The sequence below is a fragment of the Capsicum annuum genome, chromosome 9 (genome assembly GCF_002878395.1).
Source record: "Capsicum annuum cultivar UCD-10X-F1 chromosome 9, UCD10Xv1.1, whole genome shotgun sequence".
NCBI lineage: Eukaryota > Viridiplantae > Streptophyta > Magnoliopsida > Solanales > Solanaceae > Capsicum > Capsicum annuum.
The window spans coordinates 98,934,744-98,941,099 of NC_061119.1; the positions used below are offsets into that span (position 1 = coordinate 98,934,744).

Consider the following 6,356-nt stretch of genomic DNA (forward strand, 5'->3'; position numbering starts at 1 on the left):
TTTGAAACTATCCACTTTTCTTCATAGCTCTCACAATTATTTTTTCCAAATAAGCAACATCGGTGTTTTATTCATTAGAGTCTAGTTTTAGTACCCTCAATACCAGAGATTTTTGTTTTTTTCCTTCTTTCTTCGCTTGTTCTTGCTGCTTTTTGAGTTCATAAGTCTTTAAATTTTCAATAAGCTCATCCATAGTGTGATTTTTCAGGTTCCTTGCCTCAGTAATATCATGTACTTTACTTTCCAAGGATTTTGGAAGAGCCCCAAGAATTTTCCTCACTTGTTTAGATAATGGAATCACTTCTCCTAAGCAGCGTAGCTTATTTATGATGAAGGTGAATCTTATATGCATTTCCTGTAGCGTCTCTCCTTCTTTCATAGTGAAGGTTTCATACAAGGTAGTAAGCATGTCAACTTTGGAATCCTTCACATTTGTAATTCTCTTATGAGATATTTTCAAGCAGTCCCAGATTTCCTTAGCATTTTCATATGCAGAAATCCTATTGTATTCATTAGGCCCTATACCACAAACTTGCAATTTCTTGGCCTTGTAATTCATTTCAATTTTCTTTCTATCTTCATCATCATACTCTCTCCTATATTTTACTACCATTCTGGTTATTTCTCCTTCTTTAACTTATTTAATTGGAACATGGATACCATCAAGAATCATATCCATAAGTTCATTGTCCTTATCCATAATGAAGTCAAACATCTAAATTTTTGACCACCCATAAAATCTAGGTGGTCTAGTGGTAGATTACCCTTGTTCCAGGTTAGGTGGAGAAACCATGCTAATCAAATCACCCTAGGTGTGAAACTTCTAGTGTTTTTTGGCTCTAATACCAATTATTGAAGCCCTGGAGGTTGCACCACATTGTAAGGGACTAGGTCTGATATTGGGTGTATTTATCCATTCTAGTGTCACTATTCTAGTCTCTTTAGCCTTAGCCTTGTTTTGAGGATGATTCGTGTGATATATAGTTTGATAATGATATAAATGTACTTATAAGTGTTCAAGGATGTGTTTTAAATGTTTTAAAGTGTTTTCAAACAAGTTTGTGCTTAATTGAGTCATTTAGAGTTCAATTGAAAAAACTAGTTTTTCTAGCTTGAGCTAGTTGCTTGTCTAGTCTATCTTGATGGATTCTAGTGGGTTTAATGTATTAAAAATGGTTTTAATGTGTTATTTTTAGTTGAATAACTTTCTGGTAATGAGCAAGGTTCAATTCAATTAAGTTAAGAGTAGGAACATAAAGTTAAAGATCAATGCGAATTAGCCTAGTCTTAGCTTGTATTTTTGATTCGTCATCATGGGTATTGCGTTGTGATTGTCTCTAACTTGTGGTGTGTGATTATGTATGAAGATTTATGATCTTAATATGATTATATTTTGATGTTGAAAAGGCTGGAAATCCATGGGAAATACACCATAAGTTAAGGGATGAAAGATTGGAGCATCAACACTTAACCAAAATTTGAGAAACAACTTCCAGAGGACCAAGGTGATTAGCCCGCGGTACCCTAGCCATAGCGGGGCTCAATATGCTATGCAGCCTCACCTAGAGAAGTAATATACAAAGGGGACCACATCACCTAGAGTGGGGCTCAACCCAGGGCGGTGCCCCCTTCATTCCCGTGCTCTCAAATTGTTAGAATTCAACTCCTACACGACTTGGGCTACTTCTATTGCTATAAATACATAATTGTCATATTTTTACATATATTTGGACATATTTTGGAGATCAAGGGGTTGATACAACTTTATTTTTAGGTTTTTATTATTTTAATTTAGTTCATTCATGTTATTAGTCATTAATTACAATCTTGTGATTATGATTATGACTATGCGTGTCTAAACACCCTCTTTATGGGGTTAAAGCCAAGAATATGAGTACTATTGTTTTGAATTAAGTTTTTTTAATTTTTATTATCATTACTAGTTGTTTGTTTATTCTTGATTTAGCTATTGTATGGATTAGCTACCCTTAGAATACATCAATTGTCAACCTTGTGAACTCGGGAGAGGGAATAAGAAGATTGATCATGGGAATAAACCAAGTATAGTTTTTATTCTTTTATGAAATAAGGAATTCAAATTAGTATCTAGGACAAGTATTTAATTAGATGCCTTACTTGATTCACATGTAGGATGATAGCTTCAACAACTTAAGTGGACTATTACATCCCAGCTCAACGATGTAGTTGTAAGGTTTAACTTAGGTAAAGGCTTAGAGATTATGAGACCATGATCATGCAATTAACCCTATGAATCAACAACCAAGATAAGCAAGTTAACGAATAAAGTTTAACAACATAGTATTATTTTTCGAGAGTGCTTTAACCCTGGGTTTTCTCCTACTAATTGTTTTAAGATCGTTACTTTATGCATTGTTGACTTTACTTGCAATTAAAATCTCCATTCTCTTTTGGTTACTCTTACACTAAGTTAATATAAATTGTGAACTACAATAGAATTTTTATTGAATCAAGTCCCTATGGGATCGATACTTGGCTTTCACTAGGTCACTTTACTACTTGATAAGACCACGTACACTTGGATGTGTGCTTGGGAGCTGTCAAGTTTTTGGCACTGTTGCCAAAGACTTAAAATTTGGCAACTGTTTATTTTAGTTTTACTTTTAGATTTCTTTGGTATTTTAACCCTTGGTCTTGGTTTTGTTATTATAGGAAATAGGTTTTTAGGTTGATAAGATGGCAAGGGATCGGGAGTTGGTTCAACCCATCCCTGAACCTGAGTAACACTTTCATTAATAAAGGAGAGAAGCAATCCTTCTCCCCTGTATTTGTCAAACCGCAAAATACCAAGAGAATCCGGTCATCATAGATGATGAACAAGCAACCCACATGCCAGTTAGAGAAGTTGCAATCCCACTTCCAACCAACTTGACCTCCCTATTTTAGAAGCCGGCAGCTGGAGGCAATTTTGAGCTTAAATAAAATATAGTACAACTTCTGATTAGCAGTGGATCCACAAGTCCACTTACGAATTTTTTTGGAAATCAGTGATACATTCATACCTATGGGCATGAATACAGTCTATGTGAGGATGATGCTATTCCCCTTTTCATTAATTGGGGAAGCAAAAAGGTAGTTGATTGTAGAACCGACAAATTCAATCACCTCATGGGATGACATGGCCAAAAAATTTCTTATTTGGTTCTTCCCGTCTGATTAGATTGTGAGACTTTGCAATGAGATAGTGTGCTTCAAACAGAAGCCAGATGAGAATCTTTATCATGCTTGGGAGTGATTCAAGGCTCTTTTTAGGGACTATCCACACTATCAACTGTCCAACGAGGTACTTGCTCATACTTTTATAGAGGCTCTTGATCACAATACGAAAATTTTTCTAGATTTAGTTGCAAGTGATCAAGCCATTGGGATGACATTGGATGAGCTATACACTTTATTGAACCTCATTGAACAAGGAAATCTTGAATGACTTTTAAATTCTAGAAGTGCCATAAAAAGAATTGTAGGTGTATTGGAGGTGGACCAATTCACCGCCTTATTAAATCAGGTTTCTTCCTTACAAAATTTGATAAACACTCAGTTCAGTAGCATGAAATTGGGAGTAGCACAAACTTCAGCCACTGTCAATTTCATCCAACAAGCGGCATATTGGTATGAACTATGCAATAATAGTGGTCACTTAGTGGCTATGTGTGCTTCCAATTCAGAATTGGTGATGTATGTGGGCAATGCTCAAAGGCCAAATAATGGTAATGCCTACAACATGAAGTGGAAGCCATGGAACTCACAACAATATCAAATTTAACAATAACAGGAACAAGGAAACCAGTTAACTAGCAACATGGAAGAGATATTGAAGCATATTTTATCTAATCAAACACAGTTGACTGTTGAGGTAAAATATCAGCAAGCAGCCATAAGAAGTTTAGAGTTGCAGTTGGGGCAATTATCACAAACATTATATATCAGGCCTCAAGGTGTGTTGCCAGCAGATACAAAAAATCCAAAACAATTCAAGGCAATTACCTTGAGGAGTGTTAAAGAGCTTCAAAGAGAACCTCCAAAGGTAACTAAGAAGGTAGATGCTGAGGTAGTGACTAAACAGTTAAAGGACAAAGTTCCTGAAAATTGAGAAAGTATGAGTACTCAAAAACTAAAGTTGCTGCAGAAGAAAAGAAGCAAATGTCACTGCTTTTCTTCCCTCAGAGGCAAATTAAAGCAAAGGAGGATGCAATATTTAAAAAGTTCTTTGATACGTCCAGAGAGCTTCATATTAACTTACCTTAGATATTTTGCAGAGTATGCCAAAGTATGCTAAGTACTTGATGGATGTGGGTGCTAATAAGTTGAAATTGCAAGATGTGATGGCAATAACACTCATTGAAGAGTGTAGTGTTGTAATGACATATAAAATTCCCAAGAACCTTAAAGACCCAGGAAAGTTCACCCTCCTCATATAGATTGGTAATAGTGAAGTAGTGCATGCTTTGAGTGACTTGGGGGTGAGTATCAATTTGATGCCCCTATATATGTTCAACAAATTAGGGCTAAGTGAGCCCAGATCGTGCAATATGCATCTATATCTAGCAGACGGATCCATTACCTATCCGCATAGAATCATTGAGGTTGTCCTTATAAAGGTTGGTAAATTTATTATTTTTGTTGACTTTATTGTTTTAAATTTTCAGGAAGATGAACAGACACCAATCATCTTGGAGAGTTCATTCTTAGAAATTGGAGGGGCATTAATTGATGTTAGAGAAGGCATGCTCAAAATGAGGTTGGAGGATAAAGAGGCAGAATTTAAAGTTTACAAATCACTCAATACATTGTCTATTTCAAAAGATTTATGCATGATCACTGTGATTGAAAGGGACAAGTATAGGGTGGTTAGTCTGCCAAAGAGCTTTTTGGACTACCTTATTAAGAGGGCTAAGCTCACCCCTTGCCATGATGCAAGTTGATGGGCCTGAAAAGGCTAAAGTTAAAAAATTTGCTACCATTAAGACTTCACACCCAAGAGGGGTAAAAAGAATAAGAATATGGAGACCAAGCATGAGAAAAAGAAGGAAAGAGAATGACTAAGTCATTAGTAGGGTTATGCCACGATACTAAATCAGGTTCTGCTTGAGAGGCAACCCAAGTTAAGTAGGTATCTTTTATTTTTTAGTTTTTAGTTTTTACTTCACGTAGTTTTTGTTTTGTTGAGTCACAGGTTTAAGGGAAGTCTGAGCACCAGAAACATGAGCTAAGAAGCATGGCAAAGACTGATGGGGTCCCACAGACCTCCTGTATATGTTAAATGATGCTACTAGGTAGGCCTAGAGGCCTCAGAGAGTATTTCTATCTCTTACTTTTAAGTTTACCTTAGGGACAAAGTAGATTTTTAAGTGTGGGGTGGGGAAATTCCCAATTTTTTGCTTAATTTAAATTTTTTTTGTGTAAGATATTTGAGTTGGTGCTTTTTTTGATTACATGGTGCAAGTGTTTTATTTGAAAAAGCATGTTTATAAAGTGAATTTCTACTTTTAGACTCATAGGCTCAAGTTTTTGACTCTTGTACTTTTTGTCTTAAATTTAAATTCATGATATTTTTTTGTTAGGAGTCTATAATGATCCTATTGAATTCAGTATGTTCCATGTGCGTGTGAGCTACTTGAATATTCCTTGTTGCATGTGATGTCTAGAACATACCTGGGGTGTGTTTAAAGCGAAATAAATAATGGGAGTTTAGAAATTGATTTAGGTATTTTATTGATAGCCTTGATTGATACCTTATATTTGTCCTACCTTTGTGCATAATCCTAGTTAAACCCCACTAAACCTTTAGCTTTTTCTGTGGTAGCCGTATATGAACCTAATCCCTTCTTTGAATGGACCTTAATTTGATCCAAAAGCTCCTAAGCGCTTTAATGTAAAATTGCAATGACCCTTTAGGTCATTAGCTCTGTTCTTGCTAATTTTTCCTGATAGAGCTCCTCCACAGACATCCTAAGTCATTAGTAACTTGCTAGAACCGATAGTTTGGTTACCTGACAGTTCGTTTGGTTTTTAGAACCACTTTTTCAATTTTAAGTCTCCGTTGATTCCAAATGATCGCTGAGCAAAAAATTTAGTAAAATGATTTTGGATGCAAATTTTGACTATGCTAGCAGCTATGTAATATCGATTTTAGGATAGATAGACCCTTGGTTCGGATCCCACAGCACTCAAGCTCATTTTGACCCATTAGTCAAAAAGTCATAAATTGAAATATATGGGTGTGGGACCAATAAGTGTCCTAAATGACCTTGGATGGAAAATCCGACTTCACCAATGCATTTGGAATTTTGAATTTAGTGAGTTTACATAGTTCATTT

At 35.6% G+C, this 6,356-nt stretch overlaps 1 non-coding gene across 1 annotated transcript; it reads right to left on the reverse strand.

Moving 5' to 3' along the window:
- Positions 1–3,207: 3,207 nt before the first annotated feature.
- LOC124887515 lies at positions 3,208–3,312 on the reverse strand. The gene has a single exon (XR_007045286.1). It is a non-coding gene; the product is annotated as a small nucleolar RNA R71 (small nucleolar RNA).
- Between the last annotated feature and the right edge of the window lie 3,044 nt (positions 3,313–6,356).